At 40.8% G+C, this 20464-nt stretch overlaps 1 pseudogene; it reads left to right on the top strand.

The window, feature by feature from the left end:
• LOC140036304 (uncharacterized) overlaps window positions 1–20464 on the top strand; it is a 50671-nt pseudogene that overhangs the window by 28053 nt on the left and 2154 nt on the right.

Below are 20464 nucleotides of genomic sequence, written 5' to 3'. Positions count from 1 at the left end.
GGGACAACATCACAAACAACTTCGTCAATGTGGTTGCCAATGGAGAAAGGAAGACGTACCTGTTTGTAGACACGTACTTCACCATCTTCGCTTAGCCATTGTAGTCGGTACGGGTGTGGATGTCTAGTCGTTGGAAGTCCCAAGCTCTCTACCATGGGCAAACTTGCTACATTGGTGCAACTACTACCATCAATGATGAGACTGCACACTTTGTCACTTCCAACTCCCGAAAGAACAATTCGGTTGGAAACCTTTTGTACGGTTGGAAGGTAGGCTATTAAAGACCCACCCACGTTAGCCTTAACTTGCAAGCACAAGGTCAAGCTCGGATTTTCTGTTCAAACACACCCAAGGAAGGCAGTTTCGGATGTTTGTTCAAGACAATAGCAACTAGATGGAATCTCAACAACGTGACGCAATCAACCCTCCTCAGGCTCCCCCCCAATGGGTTACCCAAGATATTCCCTAGATAGAAGCAAAGACTCCAAGAAAGCCTTTCACCAATGCTCGAGAGTACAAGAAATTGTTCGCTAGACGGACGAAACAAATTTCCAAGAATCAAGAGGTTCAAGAACTTCAAGAAGTAGTAGTGGACCGAAACTTTTGAAATTTTTTTTTCCTTTTTGTAGTCTTGGATACAAGATGTAATCCGTGATTGATTTTGGCAATAAACTTCGGACTTTCTTTCTTGTTTTTCGTTTCTTTTTTTTTTTTTTACTTATACGAACAACACAACACAAGCTTGGCCGATTGGACTATTTTCCGGATTTGGTTCAGCCAATTCACACGCACAAGGAATCTTCAAGAACTTCAAGATCCTTCAAGAACTTTCAAGGAAGTTATCAAGAACTTCAAGAATTTCAAGATTGTGGTCGAGAAACTCAAGATTCTTGTAGGTTCTCTCAAGATTCACAAATACCAACAAGTTTCACCACAATTCAGATTTGAAAAACCAAGTAAACAAGTTGGATAACTCAAAACAATGATACCAGAAATTATGGACAGCAATAGACAAGCCAACGATGGAATTCAAGGCACTATGGACGGAACTAGAAGACGCACTTGGACAGATTTGTGGACACAATTATGGGGAGATTCAAGACAACGAACCAACACAAGAACGGACAGAATATTGACGACTCGCGACAGGGTACAAACACGGACAGAAATTCGGCGCAACAAGGGAATAAACTCGGACAGATTTGACACATAAGTAAAATCCAACTACGGCCCGATTGCAAAACACAATGATTGAACACAAAACGGACAGAAATTGACGACGCCAATGGCAAAACAACTTCGGACAGATTTGTGAACAACGAAGAAACAACTAGCGATGCAACAAACAAACAAGACAGCGGAAAAATAGGAACCCTAAAACGAACTAGACAAGAACAAGTACGAGGATATAACGACTTGATACCTCAACCAGCTCTGAAGCCAACTGATACGTTCCTCGGTCAACTCGTTCCGAGACACGTAGCACGATTGCCCAAGGACCTAGAGGGATACTCAACCGTTTGGATTACGGAACCTAGAACCAAGAGGGACGACTCAACTCGATTCAAGGCGGTAGAACGGCGACTCCAATTGAGGTGGTTACTCAAGTAGATAGGCCGGATGAACAACCAAGGACGTCACGCGTGATTGCTCAAATAACCCTTGCCAAGCAAGTAGGAATGTACTCTCGAAATTGTAAGAGAACAAATTGAAATTTTATTATCAAAAGTGTCTAACCTTTGCTGGTACAAAAGGCGCCTTTTTATAGGCTAGAAACCTTTGTGGTCAAGGATTGGCGGCCCACCAACCTAAACTAGAAAAGGAGCTCGATCCACTCTTGAACATGAGTGGGCCGATTGTTTGACTCCAATAACTAATAAACTATTAATTAAAACACGACTAACAAACCAACTAACAACTAATGACTCGATAATGATCAAAACCAACTAACAACTCATACGACTAACAATGCTAACATTCCTAGTGCTCGGCCCAAGTAGCTAAGGCCGCGCTTGATGCTTCCTTGACTTGGATCAATGTGTAGATGCCTTGATTAGCAACTTCCAAGCCTTCAATGTTCCTATGGAAGCCTTGAGTCAAGGCCGCCATCCGTGCACACATCAGTCCCCTCCACTTGAGAAGGATTTGTCCTCAAATCTGGATGGAAATGAATGATACTAGCAAGAGTTGGAGTACGAAACCTCAAATCTAATGCCACCACATATTGGCCCTCTTAGATTGAATGATACTTGCATACGTCATGATTATTATAATGCGGTGCACATGTCTCTTGGTCAGTTTGAAAATGCTCACAGCCAGCCAAGAAAAACTCATGGCTTTACTCCAATGACTCCTCGAAGATAACGCATATAGCTTCGGTTACATCTTTTTGGATCCTCCAAAATGCAACTGATATAATGAAGAACACTTTGAACACGTTCAACTGCATTAGACTGATCATCACTTGGAACACTTGTTGCAAAAGGGTAAGAAGGCATAGGACAAGATTCAAGCGCAAGAACCCCCATTGAAACTCCATTACTCCTCCCAACAACCAAAACAGACTCATGGGTGAAGTTAAATACCAATGGATCGTAAAGGGATACAACACTTAAGAGGCAAACTTCATGAAGATTCTGATACTCACCAATGGAGTTAGGGATGGAGCATGCCATGATCAACTCATTCTCTCCTTGCTTAACCTGCGACAAAGCAACTACTCCCGAAGGCAATGCCCTATCGAGTTCATCAACATTCAAGAGTACATGTTTGCAAATCATGAGTAATACAGGCTGATCAGAATTCACACATTTCCTAACTTCCTTAGCCTTGATTATCATGTTTTGCTTCCTAGTGCTTGATTTAATCAGTGTATGACCCTTGGCCGAATGCTCATTTGTGGAAGTGGAGCAATTTCCAGATTCGGCCGTCTTTTGTTTCCTCTTTTGTCGGTCTAAGTCACATTCTCGTTCCATTGTGCAAGAGAGTGTACTTATTAGATCTACCATCAAAAGTGACATGCTTATCAAATTGCCAGGGTCTTCCTAAAATTACATGGGTAGCATGCATGGGGACAACATCACAAACAACTTCGTCAATGTGGTTGCCAATGGAGAAAGGAAGACGTACCTGTTTGTAGACACGTACTTCACCATCTTCGCTTAGCCATTGTAGTCGGTACGGGTGTGGATGTCTAGTCGTTGGAAGTCCCAAGCTCTCTACCATGGGCAAACTTGCTACATTGGTGCAACTACTACCATCAATGATGAGACTGCACACTTTGTCACTTCCAACTCCCGAAAGAACAATTCGGTTGGAAACCTTTTGTACGGTTGGAAGGTAGGCTATTAAAGACCCACCCACGTTAGCCTTAACTTGCAAGCACAAGGTCAAGCTCGGATTTTCTGTTCAAACACACCCAAGGAAGGCAGTTTCGGATGTTTGTTCAAGACAATAGCAACTAGATGGAATCTCAACAACGTGACGCAATCAACCCTCCTCAGGCTCCCCCCCAATGGGTTACCCAAGATATTCCCTAGATAGAAGCAAAGACTCCAAGAAAGCCTTTCACCAATGCTCGAGAGTACAAGAAATTGTTCGCTAGACGGACGAAACAAATTTCCAAGAATCAAGAGGTTCAAGAACTTCAAGAAGTAGTAGTGGACCGAAACTTTTGAAATTTTTTTTTCCTTTTTGTAGTCTTGGATACAAGATGTAATCCGTGATTGATTTTGGCAATAAACTTCGGACTTTCTTTCTTGTTTTTCGTTTCTTTTTTTTTTTTGACTTATACGAACAACACAACACAAGCTTGGCCGATTGGACTATTTTCCGGATTTGGTTCAGCCAATTCACACGCACAAGGAATCTTCAAGAACTTCAAGATCCTTCAAGAACTTTCAAGGAAGTTATCAAGAACTTCAAGAATTTCAAGATTGTGGTCGAGAAACTCAAGATTCTTGTAGGTTCTCTCAAGATTCACAAATACCAACAAGTTTCACCACAATTCAGATTTGAAAAACCAAGTAAACAAGTTGGATAACTCAAAACAATGATACCAGAAATTATGGACAGCAATAGACAAGCCAACGATGGAATTCAAGGCACTATGGACGGAACTAGAAGACGCACTTGGACAGATTTGTGGACACAATTATGGGGAGATTCAAGACAACGAACCAACACAAGAACGGACAGAATATTGACGACTCGCGACAGGGTACAAACACGGACAGAAATTCGGCGCAACAAGGGAATAAACTCGGACAGATTTGACACATAAGTAAAATCCAACTACGGCCCGATTGCAAAACACAATGATTGAACACAAAACGGACAGAAATTGACGACGCCAATGGCAAAACAACTTCGGACAGATTTGTGAACAACGAAGAAACAACTAGCGATGCAACAAACAAACAAGACAGCGGAAAAATAGGAACCCTAAAACGAACTAGACAAGAACAAGTACGAGGATATAACGACTTGATACCTCAACCAGCTCTGAAGCCAACTGATACGTTCCTCGGTCAACTCGTTCCGAGACACGTAGCACGATTGCCCAAGGACCTAGAGGGATACTCAACCGTTTGGATTACGGAACCTAGAACCAAGAGGGACGACTCAACTCGATTCAAGGCGGTAGAACGGCGACTCCAATTGAGGTGGTTACTCAAGTAGATAGGCCGGATGAACAACCAAGGACGTCACGCGTGATTGCTCAAATAACCCTTGCCAAGCAAGTAGGAATGTACTCTCGAAATTGTAAGAGAACAAATTGAAATTTTATTATCAAAAGTGTCTAACCTTTGCTGGTACAAAAGGCGCCTTTTTATAGGCTAGAAACCTTTGTGGTCAAGGATTGGCGGCCCACCAACCTAAACTAGAAAAGGAGCTCGATCCACTCTTGAACATGAGTGGGCCGATTGTTTGACTCCAATAACTAATAAACTATTAATTAAAACACGACTAACAAACCAACTAACAACTAATGACTCGATAATGATCAAAACCAACTAACAACTCATACGACTAACAATGCTAACATTCCTAGTGCTCGGCCCAAGTAGCTAAGGCCGCGCTTGATGCTTCCTTGACTTGGATCAATGTGTAGATGCCTTGATTAGCAACTTCCAAGCCTTCAATGTTCCTATGGAAGCCTTGAGTCAAGGCCGCCATCCGTGCACACATCAGTCCCCTCCACTTGAGAAGGATTTGTCCTCAAATATGGATGGAAATGAATGATACTAGCAAGAGTTGGAGTACGAAACCTCAAATCTAATGCCACCACATATTGGCCCTCTTAGATTGAATGATACTTGCATACGTCATGATTATTATAATGCGGTGCACATGTCTCTTGGTCAGTTTGAAAATGCTCACAGCCAGCCAAGAAAAACTCATGGCTTTACTCCAATGACTCCTCGAAGATAACGCATATAGCTTCGGTTACATCTTTTTGGATCCTCCAAAATGCAACTGATATAATGAAGAGCACTTTGAACACGTTCAACTGCATTAGACTGATCATCACTTGGAACACTTGTTGCAAAAGGGTAAGAAGGCATAGGACAAGATTCAAGCGCAAGAACCCCCATTGAAACTCCATTACTCCTCCCAACAAGCAAAACAGACTCATGGGTGAAGTTAAATACCAATGGATCGTAAAGGGATACAACACTTAAGAGGCAAACTTCATGAAGATTCTGATACTCACCAATGGAGTTAGGGATGGAGCATGCCATGATCAACTCATTCTCTCCTTGCTTAACCTGCGACAAAGCAACTACTCCCGAAGGCAATGCCCTATCGAGTTCATCAACATTCAAGAGTACATGTTTGCAAATCATGAGTAATACAGGCTGATCAGAATTCACACATTTCCTAACTTCCTTAGCCTTGATTATCATGTTTTGCTTCCTAGTGCTTGATTTAATCAGTGTATGACCCTTGGCCGAATGCTCATTTGTGGAAGTGGAGCAATTTCCAGATTCGGCCGTCTTTTGTTTCCTCTTTTGTCGGTCTAAGTCACATTCTCGTTCCATTGTGCAAGAGAGTGTACTTATTAGATCTACCATCAAAAGTGACATGCTTATCAAATTGCCAGGGTCTTCCTAAAATTACATGGGTAGCATGCATGGGGACAACATCACAAACAACTTCGTCAATGTGGTTGCCAATGGAGAAAGGAAGACGTACCTGTTTGTAGACACGTACTTCACCATCTTCGCTTAGCCATTGTAGTCGGTACGGGTGTGGATGTCTAGTCGTTGGAAGTCCCAAGCTCTCTACCATGGGCAAACTTGCTACATTGGTGCAACTACTACCATCAATGATGAGACTGCACACTTTGTCACTTCCAACTCCCGAAAGAACAATTCGGTTGGAAACCTTTTGTACGGTTGGAAGGTAGGCTATTAAAGACCCACCCACGTTAGCCTTAACTTGCAAGCACAAGGTCAAGCTCGGATTTTCTGTTCAAACACACCCAAGGAAGGCAGTTTCGGATGTTTGTTCAAGACAATAGCAACTAGATGGAATCTCAACAACGTGACGCAATCAACCCTCCTCAGGCTCCCCCCCAATGGGTTACCCAAGATATTCCCTAGATAGAAGCAAAGACTCCAAGAAAGCCTTTCACCAATGCTCGAGAGTACAAGAAATTGTTCGCTAGACGGACGAAACAAATTTCCAAGAATCAAGAGGTTCAAGAACTTCAAGAAGTAGTAGTGGACCGAAACTTTTGAAATTTTTTTTTCCTTTTTGTAGTCTTGGATACAAGATGTAATCCGTGATTGATTTTGGCAATAAACTTCGGACTTTCTTTCTTGTTTTTCGTTTCTTTTTTTTTTTTGACTTATACGAACAACACAACACAAGCTTGGCCGATTGGACTATTTTCCGGATTTGGTTCAGCCAATTCACACGCACAAGGAATCTTCAAGAACTTCAAGATCCTTCAAGAACTTTCAAGGAAGTTATCAAGAACTTCAAGAATTTCAAGATTGTGGTCGAGAAACTCAAGATTCTTGTAGGTTCTCTCAAGATTCACAAATACCAACAAGTTTCACCACAATTCAGATTTGAAAAACCAAGTAAACAAGTTGGATAACTCAAAACAATGATACCAGAAATTATGGACAGCAATAGACAAGCCAACGATGGAATTCAAGGCACTATGGACGGAACTAGAAGACGCACTTGGACAGATTTGTGGACACAATTATGGGGAGATTCAAGACAACGAACCAACACAAGAACGGACAGAATATTGACGACTCGCGACAGGGTACAAACACGGACAGAAATTCGGCGCAACAAGGGAATAAACTCGGACAGATTTGACACATAAGTAAAATCCAACTACGGCCCGATTGCAAAACACAATGATTGAACACAAAACGGACAGAAATTGACGACGCCAATGGCAAAACAACTTCGGACAGATTTGTGAACAACGAAGAAACAACTAGCGATGCAACAAACAAACAAGACAGCGGAAAAATAGGAACCCTAAAACGAACTAGACAAGAACAAGTACGAGGATATAACGACTTGATACCTCAACCAGCTCTGAAGCCAACTGATACGTTCCTCGGTCAACTCGTTCCGAGACACGTAGCACGATTGCCCAAGGACCTAGAGGGATACTCAACCGTTTGGATTACGGAACCTAGAACCAAGAGGGACGACTCAACTCGATTCAAGGCGGTAGAACGGCGACTCCAATTGAGGTGGTTACTCAAGTAGATAGGCCGGATGAACAACCAAGGACGTCACGCGTGATTGCTCAAATAACCCTTGCCAAGCAAGTAGGAATGTACTCTCGAAATTGTAAGAGAACAAATTGAAATTTTATTATCAAAAGTGTCTAACCTTTGCTGGTACAAAAGGCGCCTTTTTATAGGCTAGAAACCTTTGTGGTCAAGGATTGGCGGCCCACCAACCTAAACTAGAAAAGGAGCTCGATCCACTCTTGAACATGAGTGGGCCGATTGTTTGACTCCAATAACTAATAAACTATTAATTAAAACACGACTAACAAACCAACTAACAACTAATGACTCGATAATGATCAAAACCAACTAACAACTCATACGACTAACAATGCTAACATTCCTAGTGCTCGGCCCAAGTAGCTAAGGCCGCGCTTGATGCTTCCTTGACTTGGATCAATGTGTAGATGCCTTGATTAGCAACTTCCAAGCCTTCAATGTTCCTATGGAAGCCTTGAGTCAAGGCCGCCATCCGTGCACACATCAGTCCCCTCCACTTGAGAAGGATTTGTCCTCAAATCTGGATGGAAATGAATGATACTAGCAAGAGTTGGAGTACGAAACCTCAAATCTAATGCCACCACATATTGGCCCTCTTAGATTGAATGATACTTGCATACGTCATGATTATTATAATGCGGTGCACATGTCTCTTGGTCAGTTTGAAAATGCTCACAGCCAGCCAAGAAAAACTCATGGCTTTACTCCAATGACTCCTCGAAGATAACGCATATAGCTTCGGTTACATCTTTTTGGATCCTCCAAAATGCAACTGATATAATGAAGAGCACTTTGAACACGTTCAACTGCATTAGACTGATCATCACTTGGAACACTTGTTGCAAAAGGGTAAGAAGGCATAGGACAAGATTCAAGCGCAAGAACCCCCATTGAAACTCCATTACTCCTCCCAACAAGCAAAACAGACTCATGGGTGAAGTTAAATACCAATGGATCGTAAAGGGATACAACACTTAAGAGGCAAACTTCATGAAGATTCTGATACTCACCAATGGAGTTAGGGATGGAGCATGCCATGATCAACTCATTCTCTCCTTGCTTAACCTGCGACAAAGCAACTACTCCCGAAGGCAATGCCCTATCGAGTTCATCAACATTCAAGAGTACATGTTTGCAAATCATGAGTAATACAGGCTGATCAGAATTCACACATTTCCTAACTTCCTTAGCCTTGATTATCATGTTTTGCTTCCTAGTGCTTGATTTAATCAGTGTATGACCCTTGGCCGAATGCTCATTTGTGGAAGTGGAGCAATTTCCAGATTCGGCCGTCTTTTGTTTCCTCTTTTGTCGGTCTAAGTCACATTCTCGTTCCATTGTGCAAGAGAGTGTACTTATTAGATCTACCATCAAAAGTGACATGCTTATCAAATTGCCAGGGTCTTCCTAAAATTACATGGGTAGCATGCATGGGGACAACATCACAAACAACTTCGTCAATGTGGTTGCCAATGGAGAAAGGAAGACGTACCTGTTTGTAGACACGTACTTCACCATCTTCGCTTAGCCATTGTAGTCGGTACGGGTGTGGATGTCTAGTCGTTGGAAGTCCCAAGCTCTCTACCATGGGCAAACTTGCTACATTGGTGCAACTACTACCATCAATGATGAGACTGCACACTTTGTCACTTCCAACTCCCGAAAGAACAATTCGGTTGGAAACCTTTTGTACGGTTGGAAGGTAGGCTATTAAAGACCCACCCACGTTAGCCTTAACTTGCAAGCACAAGGTCAAGCTCGGATTTTCTGTTCAAACACACCCAAGGAAGGCAGTTTCGGATGTTTGTTCAAGACAATAGCAACTAGATGGAATCTCAACAACGTGACGCAATCAACCCTCCTCAGGCTCCCCCCCAATGGGTTACCCAAGATATTCCCTAGATAGAAGCAAAGACTCCAAGAAAGCCTTTCACCAATGCTCGAGAGTACAAGAAATTGTTCGCTAGACGGACGAAACAAATTTCCAAGAATCAAGAGGTTCAAGAACTTCAAGAAGTAGTAGTGGACCGAAACTTTTGAAATTTTTTTTTCCTTTTTGTAGTCTTGGATACAAGATGTAATCCGTGATTGATTTTGGCAATAAACTTCGGACTTTCTTTCTTGTTTTTCGTTTCTTTTTTTTTTTGACTTATACGAACAACACAACACAAGCTTGGCCGATTGGACTATTTTCCGGATTTGGTTCAGCCAATTCACACGCACAAGGAATCTTCAAGAACTTCAAGATCCTTCAAGAACTTTTCAAGGAAGTTATCAAGAACTTCAAGAATTTCAAGATTGTGGTCGAGAAACTCAAGATTCTTGTAGGTTCTCTCAAGATTCACAAATACCAACAAGTTTCACCACAATTCAGATTTGAAAAACCAAGTAAACAAGTTGGATAACTCAAAACAATGATACCAGAAATTATGGACAGCAATAGACAAGCCAACGATGGAATTCAAGGCACTATGGACGGAACTAGAAGACGCACTTGGACAGATTTGTGGACACAATTATGGGGAGATTCAAGACAACGAACCAACACAAGAACGGACAGAATATTGACGACTCGCGACAGGGTACAAACACGGACAGAAATTCGGCGCAACAAGGGAATAAACTCGGACAGATTTGACACATAAGTAAAATCCAACTACGGCCCGATTGCAAAACACAATGATTGAACACAAAACGGACAGAAATTGACGACGCCAATGGCAAAACAACTTCGGACAGATTTGTGAACAACGAAGAAACAACTAGCGATGCAACAAACAAACAAGACAGCGGAAAAATAGGAACCCTAAAACGAACTAGACAAGAACAAGTACGAGGATATAACGACTTGATACCTCAACCAGCTCTGAAGCCAACTGATACGTTCCTCGGTCAACTCGTTCCGAGACACGTAGCACGATTGCCCAAGGACCTAGAGGGATACTCAACCGTTTGGATTACGGAACCTAGAACCAAGAGGGACGACTCAACTCGATTCAAGGCGGTAGAACGGCGACTCCAATTGAGGTGGTTACTCAAGTAGATAGGCCGGATGAACAACCAAGGACGTCACGCGTGATTGCTCAAATAACCCTTGCCAAGCAAGTAGGAATGTACTCTCGAAATTGTAAGAGAACAAATTGAAATTTTATTATCAAAAGTGTCTAACCTTTGCTGGTACAAAAGGCGCCTTTTTATAGGCTAGAAACCTTTGTGGTCAAGGATTGGCGGCCCACCAACCTAAACTAGAAAAGGAGCTTGATCCACTCTTGAACATGAGTAGGCCTGATACGCTCCTCGATCCACGGTCGAGACACGTAGCACGTTTGCCCAAGGATCTAGCGGGGATGTCCTACGCTTGGTGTGCGGAACCTCTAACCAAACGGACAACACGATTTGATTTGAAGGTGGTAGACGACACTCCGATGAAGGTGAATACTCCAGGGGAATAGGTCGGATGAACAATCAAGGACAGGACGCGAGATTGCTCAATAACCCTTGCCAAGCAAGTTAAAAGGCTCGAATTCTCTTTGAAAGAAAACGAATGCACTGAGAATTTTATTCATCAAAAACTAAGTTTTAACCTTACAAGACTAGCCTATTTATAGGCTTAATGAAATAACAAAACCCTAAAGAAACCTAAAGGGGAGGTCGGCTACCTTGTCATCAAGGTGGGCCGGCCCATGCCTTCTACGAACAACGAATCCAACTAAATTGAAAACAATGACTAAGGCCCTACTCGGCCGCTTCGTAAGGAGGCCCACTGGGGTCTTCTTGGGCTTGGACCAAAGTGTAAGTTGCTTGATTGACCCTCTCCAAGCCTTCAATATCTCTATAGGCTCCATGTTGATCGTGGACAGCTCGAACAAGGGCTTGGAGTGATTCCTTGAAGAGCTTGGCCCGTGCACGTGTGACTGGGCCCAATGGAACTTGGACTGGGCCCTGGCCCTGGTTCACATCAGTCCCCTCCTCTTGAGAAGGATTTGCCCTCAAATCTGGATCCTCCTCACCAAGAAACGGGCTCAAGTCCGCGACATTGAAGGTCGCGCTAACATTGTACTCCCCAGGTAGCTCCAATTTGTATGCGTTGTCATTGACCCGTTGGAGTACACGAAAAGGTCCATCCCCTCTGGGGGATAATTTGCTTTGTCGCTGCTTGGGGAACCTCTCTTTGCGTAAGTGTAACCAAACCCAATCACCAGGCTCGAAAATCATTTTGCGGCGGTGCTTGTTAGCCTGCTGGGTGTATTGCTGAGTACGCCTTTCAATGTTTGCTCGAGCGGCTTCATGTAACCTGCGTACAAAATCGGCCTTCTTTTTCCCATCTAAGCTTGTGTGCTCAGAGGAAGGTAAGGGTACTAAATCAAGAGGGGTCAGCGGGTTAAAGCCATAAACAATCTCAAAAGGTGAGTAGTGTGTAGCACTGTGAACAACTCGATTGTAGGCGAATTCAACATGAGGCAAACACTCTTCCCAAGTCTTAAGATTCTTTTTAATCAATGCCCGAAGTAGTGTGCCGAGTGTGCGATTGACAACTTCAGTTTGTCCATCGCTTTGTGGATGACTGGTGGTGGAGAATAGTAACCGAGTGCCAAGTTTAGACCACAGAGTCTTCCAAAAGTAACTTAGGAATTTCACATCCCTATCACTAACAATGGTCCTAGGCATACCATGCAGACGGACAATTTCCTTGAAGAATAGAGTAGCAATATGAGATGCATCATCAGTTTTGTGACAGGGGATAAAATGAGCCATCTTAGAAAACCTATCAACCACCACAAATATAGAATCATTACCCCTTGGTGATCGAGGCAAACCTAGTATAAAGTCCATAGACAAGTCAACCCAGGGATGGTGAGGGATAGGTAACGGGGTATATAAGCCATGTGGGTTTGTCTTGGACTTAGCTTTGTGACAAGTAGCACACCTACCAACCATGCGTTCAACATCCCTACGCATATGGGGCCAGTAAAAGTGCTCTTGTAACATAGCCAGAGTCTTGGCAATGCCAAAGTGGCCCATGAGACCACTACTATGTGCCTCGCGAATCAAAAGATCACGAATGGAAGAGTTAGGCACACATAGTTTATCTACATGGAATAGGAATCCATCATGCAAAAAGTACTTTCCCTGTGGATTCTTAACACACACAGCATAGATAGCACCAAAGTCATGATCATTGGTGTAGAGGTCTTTCACCATTTCGAACCCAAGTAACTTGGCATCAAGACAGACAAGTAAGGAGTGTCTACGTGACAAAGCATCAGCGACCACATTCGTCTTGCCAGTCTTGTACTTAATCACATAGGAGAAGGTGTCAATGAAGCTTACCCATTTGGCATGGCGCTTGCTTAGCTTGGGTTGGCCTTTGAGGTACTTCAATGACTCGTGATCAGTGTGGATCACGAACTCCCGAGGCCGAAGGTAGTGTTGCCAGGTCTCCAAGGCCCTCACTAAGGCGTACAACTCCTTGTCGTACGTGGGGTAGTTCAGTGCAGCTCCTCCCAATTTCTCGATAAAGAAGGCACACGGCCTCTTGTCTTGCATGAGGACTGCTCCAATACCTACACCAGAAGCATCACAGTCAATTTCAAACGTCTTATTAAAGTTTGGTAATGCTAACACAGGTGCATGTGTGAGTGTGTCCTTAAGGGCGAGAAACGCTTGTTCTTGTGATTCCCCCCAATGGAACTTGTCATCCTTCTTTGTCACGGCGGTCAATGGGGCGGCAATAGTGCTAAAGTTTTTAACAAATCGCCGATAAAAACCCGCCAGTCCAAGAAAGCTGCGCACGTCAGGAACGGATGTGGGAGTTGGCCATTGTTCGATGGCCTCAATCTTGGATTTGTCTACCTTGATGCCCTGCGAACTTACCACATAGCCTAAAAACACAAGCTCGTTAGTAAAAAAGGTGCACTTCTTGAGGTTAGCGTATAGACGCGCCTGTCGAAGTGTCTCAAGAACTAATCGTACATGCTCCAAGTGCTCATGCTCACTACGACTATAGATCAGGATGTCATCAAAGTAAACAATGACAAATTTACCAATAAAGTGTCTCAACACATGGTTCATGAGTCGCATGAAGGTGCTAGGGGCATTTGTCAAGCCAAAAGGCATGACCAACCACTCATAGAGACCATGCTTGGTTTTGAAGGCTGTCTTCCACTCATCGCCTTCCTTCATCCTAATTTGATGATAACCACTCCGCAAGTCAATTTTGGTGAAAATAATAGCTCCATCGAGCTCATCAAGCATATCATCAAGTCTGGGAATGGGATGACGATATTTGACAGTGATAGCGTTCACAGCCCGACAGTCAGTGCACATGCGCCAAGTACCGTCCTTCTTGGGAACAAGTATCACAGGTACCGCGCAAGGGCTTAGACTTTCCTTAACCCAACCCTTACTTAAGAGGCCATCAACTTGCCTTTGAAGCTCCTTGGTCTCCTCAGGGCCCATGCGGTAAGCAGGTTTGTTGGGCAATGGTGCTCCAGGGATGAGGTCGATTTGGTGTTCAATTCCCCGAATGGGTGGTACACCGTCAGGGACCTCGTCAGGAAAAACATCTTCAAATTCCTGCAAAAGAGCAACTATGCTCGAGGGCAAAGCCTTGTCGAGCTCAGCAACATCTAAGAGCACATGCTTGCAAATCATGAGAAGTATAGGCTGATTAGAGTGCACCACTTTTCGAACATCTTTAGCCTTAATAATCATGTTGTGCTTGGGCGGAGCGGCCGGTGTTTTGTCGCGTATGCCCCTAGGTGTGCTCCCTTGACCCTTGGTTGGTGGCTCAGTCGTAGACGTCACTACAAGAAAATTGGTCATCAGTGACAACTTTTCTCTGTGACGAAAAAAAGTTGTCACAAAAGTGGATCCTTTATTGACGACTTTCTAACTCGTCACAAACCTCTAATGGGAGCCAACTCATTTGTGACGACTTTTCTAAGTCGTCACTAGTAAATTCCCGCCAAGATTTAGGAAGAGCGCGGGAGTGTTTAGAACACACAATAGTGACGACATTAAGAACATCATCACTATTGCTTGGCTTATTTACGGACGACTTTTTGTTGTCGTCACTGATCACTAAAAAAAAAGTTATTAGTGACAACATTTTGTAGTGATGACAATAGGTCGTCACAAAAGGAGCTTCTTTAGTCGCGACACCTAAAGTTGTCACAATTGCATCAAAGCAACTAAATGTTTAGTGACGACCCGTTATTTTCGTCACAAACTACACTGCAAGAAATATGGTCATTAGTGACAACATTTTTTAGTGACGACAAAAGTCGTCACAAAACGTGGTTGTTTAGTGACGACAAGGAAAGTTGTCATAATTGCTCAAAGCAACTAAGTCTTCAGTGACGACCTTGAAAAAGTTGTCACTAAAATGCTCTATATAGTGACAACTTCTAATATCGTCACTGTCACTCTACCGATTCGGATTTAGTGACAAGAATTGATCGTCACTGTTTAAAGTACTTATTTCTAAGTCACTTTCATTAATTCTACTGTGCCACCCTAACTTTTGCGATTTAGCCCCAAATGTTATAAAAAATTTCATTAATTCCATTATGATACCTTAACTTTTACAATTTAGCCCCATATGTAGTACACCGATTTCTTTAATTCTATTATTACTCCCTAACTTTTGTAATTTAGCCCCATATGTAATTCACCAATTTCATTAATTCTACTATGGCACTCTAACTTTTGCAATTTAACCCCCATATGTAATACACCAATTTTATTATTTCTATTATGGCACCCTAACTTTTACAATTTAGCCCCTATTTTTTTATTAGGAAATTGCGAATGGTATCTTGATAAACTATGCATAAATATTTTATAATTTTCTCAAACTTAAGTAATAATTTGTTATAAACTCTAAAGATATATCTTTCATTACAATAGTTATAAGGCAGACAGGTCTTTTTATCAATGGAATAAGAAATTTATGCCAGATTTATCCTTTGTACTACATGCCAAGTAGTATTAGCAAAGGAATAACAAAGTACTACAAAGTAATTAACAAAATAGCCTTCAGGGAGTGTAGTTTATGGGCAAATGACCATTATCTATTCAAAGTACCAACTTTTTATGGGCATTTTACTCTCAAACATATAATTTATGATAAATTTATAAATGTTTGTAAGTAAAATTCAAAAAGTGTTACACTGATTTCTTACAAAACGAAAACTGGCAGGTTATCTTTTCAACATAAATTATTTTTTTTTAAAAAAAGAAATGGCCCATAAAATACCAACTCTTTGTGGGTTTCCTCCATTACATGAACAAATATTCTGCTCTTTATGGGCATTTCACTCCGAATCATTTAATTTATGTTAAATACATAAATGTTTGTAAGTAAAATTCAAAAAGTGTTGCACTAATATTTTTATGGAAGGGAAACTGGTAGGTTTTGTATTTAACATAAATTAAATATGTGAAAGGAAAAAAAAGAAATTACCCATAAATCTATGTCTTGCAAATGTATACTAGTAAAATAGTTTCAAACAAAATTAAACATTAAAATAAACTGTAATTTATACACATTAAAATATTTGTAATTTATACACATTTTGCAACTACTACTTTGTGTTTTCTCTGTAATGAATTTTTTAACTATTGAGAACTTAAGTTTTGTCTTGCAAATCTATACTAGTACAATAGTTTTAAACAAAATTAAACATTAAAATAAATGTTTCAAAAAGAACAAAAGTACATTTATCACTTGCGGTAATGTACCAAAATTTTCTCAACCATTATCAATATTTTCACAAAAGTATTAAAAACTAGCAATTGACAATATTAAAAACTATCAATTTAATTAATGACGACTTTTCTTGTCATTATAATCTTGAATAAATTAGTGATAACATTATGTCATCACTAAATTTTCTTTGATTTTGACTTAACAATAATGTCTTATTAATAGCATTTGATTATTTTTAATGAAAGTCTGTTATAACCATAGAATTTGACTTTCGTTATTTTCAATTAATGATGTACTTTAGTGCTGCAATTATAAAAAATTGCAGGGCTAAAATATTTGCAAATTATAAAAGTATATTTTCACTTATATGTAATTAACAAATTTTGCCACCTATATTGATGAAAATTTGTGTTTTTGTACTAAAAAATAAAGAATAATACTATAGCAATAAAATCTATGCTTCAAACCAAATTAAAAATAAAAAAAAGCATTGTGTTTTTGTAATCATTATGTGTTCTCTAATGATTTTTAACTGTTATATACTTATGAGCCTCCTTGTTAATTTAATTTTCTTGTATATGTAATAACTTCATTAGAATAAAAATAATTGAATAAATAAATAATTCATTAGTGTAAATAAACTTGTGACTACTTAACTTAGAATGATTATCAATTAATTTGATATGAAAATTTGTGCCCAAGTTTTTTGGATATTGTTTGAGTTATGGGCGAAATCATCTCCACTAGAATTATTTTAGTTGTGAATACCATTACTTCATTTTTTTATTGTGCAAGATAAAGGTTTTCAGCGGAGTTGGTAGTGGAAACGAGTTTGAGAGATTGGAGTTTGGGGACGAAGGTGAAGGTTTTAATTAGCTATAGTGGTAGGAGTGGATCCCCTTCTTCATCCACCTCTTCCACCGAGATTAACCCATCTAACTCCACTTCCTTCAACCACCAAAACGGTGGTCCTGCTCCCCACCGCATCGCTGCCGGAGCAAATAACTCCGACTCGATGCACTCCTGGTGGGAGTCCATATCAAAAGCCCGCACTCGAATCCATCTCCTCTCCACTCTTCTCCCCGAAACCTCCTCAGTTCTCTCGTTCCTTGCCGACTCCGACCGCCCTGCCCGCTCCCTCCTCCTCTCTTCCGCCGCCTATTCTTCCATCTCATCTTCCCTCTGCTCCCCTTCATCCGGCTCCGACGACGACTCTCTTTGCCTGTGGCTATACGACACCTTCCTCTCCGCTGACTCCGAACTCCGCCTCGTTGTCCTCTGCTATATCCCTCTCCTCTCCTCCTTCTATCTATCCCGCATCCACTCCTCCTCCACCACATCCGCTATCTCCCCCACCCCTAATCTGTAACATCCCGAATATTAGGAGGTTGTTTGTGAAGAAAATATTAAAGTGTATTTCTTTGGGTTGATTTAAAACCTTATTTTGGTTTAAAAGACTAGAAATCCTAATATTGTAGCCAAAAACCCTAGTTTACTTGTGACTAACCGGTTTTCCTAAATGTTTCATATTTTAATTGAAACCCTAATTTTAATTACTGGAATTGGAAAATTCCTCACGTTTTCTTAAAAATTTATTTTTATTTGAAGATTATCATTTATTAAAGCCCTACTATCCAATTATTCCATGATAAGTGTAAATAAACCTAGAAAGAAAGGTTTTACGCTTCGGTTTCAAGTTTGGAGCAAAATTAGGGTTTTCGCGATTTTTCGCCGAATGAATTTTCGGTACAGAGTAAGGATTAAATTTGGAGATTAAAAGTGACTTTTAAGTAAAAAATAATATGTGAGTAGTAGCAGTAAAATAAGGTTGGTGAATGGGAAGTAAAAACCCTAGTACGTGAGTTTTTAAGAAAAACGGCGCGAACCGGCGGGTCCCGCGCACTACCGTTTGAACGCACCACTGGACCACCACTTTCTTGCACCACAAGCTTATTGATATTTGAGCCAAAATATCTTCTTATATTACAGCTAAGGGGACCGAAATTTGTGGCTTATAAGCAAGGGGAAGAAAGAGAAAAATTAGTGGCTAAGAATTGTCCAAGTGTTAGCCAAATTGTGGTCTTAATTAACTCTAACCTTCTTACTCCTTATAAGACAAAAATCAGCTTCATTTCTCTTCATTTTCTGCTGCTAAGAGCCGAGAGAGAGAGAGAGTAAGAACAAGAGAGGAAAAACAAAACTCTTCTCCATTTCTTCTTCAATCCACCAACAAAGTGAGAAAACAAACAAAAGAAACCGATTAATCTTGTCTTTGAGTGGTTAGTTAGTGTTTGGTGGTGAAAGTTTGGAAAAGGAAAGCTTGGGGCTGCTTTTAGAGACTTCTAACCAAGGTAAGAGAACTCATCTCTCTAAGTTTTGCTTTTGATTTTGTTAAATTAAGTTAGTAGTTTGATTATAGTGGTGGAATCATGGATGATTAGCATGATTTAGAGGTTTTCCCCAATTTATTTGATGAACTAGGGGTTCTGATTTTCTGCTCAATGTGATGTATGATGTGTAAATGTTGCAATTAAGGTTATATAAGGTTGTTTAGTGGTGATTAGAACCAGAAATTTGAGGAAATTACACTTAGAGCTAAAAATTCCAGATTTCTGGAAAATTTTCCAAGCATTCTGTCCGAATTTTTATCTATATGTTAGAGGCCGATTTGGCCTTTGGTCAAAAAAGGAAAGTTGTAGAGAATGGCATTTTATAGGTGCCTACAAAATTTCAGCTCAATCGGAGCAACGCAGAACGTGAAAAGTCCAAAATACCCTTGCTGTTTTAAGAATTTCCCAGCAGTCCGTTTCTTCAGTTCAGTCCAGTTTATCACGATTTTTGATCAGGATCCATTCTGATTTAGCTCTGGGCCAAAACATAAAAGTTGTAGTGTTCTGAAGTAGCTTTAAAATGCCTCAAAGAAAACCTGATTCGGACTTGTGTACACTGAGTTAGGTCCGCTACAGCATAATGCGTTTAAACAGCCGATGAATTGGTTTCTGGTTTAGTAATCTGAGATTTTGACTAAGTTACATTAGGAAATGGACTAAGTGACCTTCATAAATGTTGTAGATTTGTGTCTTAGATTCGAAACGGCATAGGTTTCGCCTTAATCCGATAAGCGTAGCCTCGGACAAGTTATTTCCGCTTGTATACGTCAAATCTGTCTTGTGCCACATTGAATTTCTGCACTTGTACTTGATGCGGTTCTTGTTGTTATGATATTGTGAGCCTATGGAACGGCTCTTGACATAAATTGCTGATATGTATGTTGTTGGGCTGTTGTTGAAGAAAAATAATGAAGCCTAAATGGCTGGAAAATTAGGTAAACACAAAGGGCATGCTGCCCAAATTTACGCTCGAGGACTATATAAATACACTTGCGACTTGGGTCGAGTTGATATGAATAGTACTTGAACCATCTAGGGTACTTGAGTCTTCTTGTTCGAGGTATATAAGTAAGGACTTGGCCGAACTTGTACCCTTGAGAAATGAAATAATGATTGCTCAAAGTACGTTTTCCCTTGTACTTTCGACTCGCATGACCATTTCAAGTATAAATGTTACAAAGTTTTATCATTTAAAAAGTGAGCGAGTATCTCACGAGTATTCTCCAAGTGAATTTCAATTTCTTGATTCTTATTGAACGAAACGTCTAAGTTTCGAACTCTAGTCATGTTTCAAAGTTCTCAAATTGAGTTTTATCGCAGATTTGGACTCCGAACTCGGAGTATAACCTGAAAGTGACCAGTAGCACTATATCTTTTGGGTGAGTGCTTTCAAATACCGAATTGAACTTGATACTTGAACTTGATACGTGACCAATCTGATTACATGTTATATACGTGAATTGTAAGGGCAAGAGTGTACTTTATCGCACTTGCCCTTACGTGATATACTTGTTTATTGTTGCAATTGACTTGATATACTTGTTTATGATGCGCGCACTTCCTGGAATTCCAGAAACCCTGTGGCG

This window comes from Coffea arabica, chromosome 2e, assembly GCF_036785885.1.
Source record: "Coffea arabica cultivar ET-39 chromosome 2e, Coffea Arabica ET-39 HiFi, whole genome shotgun sequence".
NCBI classification, from domain to species: domain Eukaryota; kingdom Viridiplantae; phylum Streptophyta; class Magnoliopsida; order Gentianales; family Rubiaceae; genus Coffea; species Coffea arabica.
This window is presented reverse-complemented; position numbering and strand designations above follow the sequence as displayed.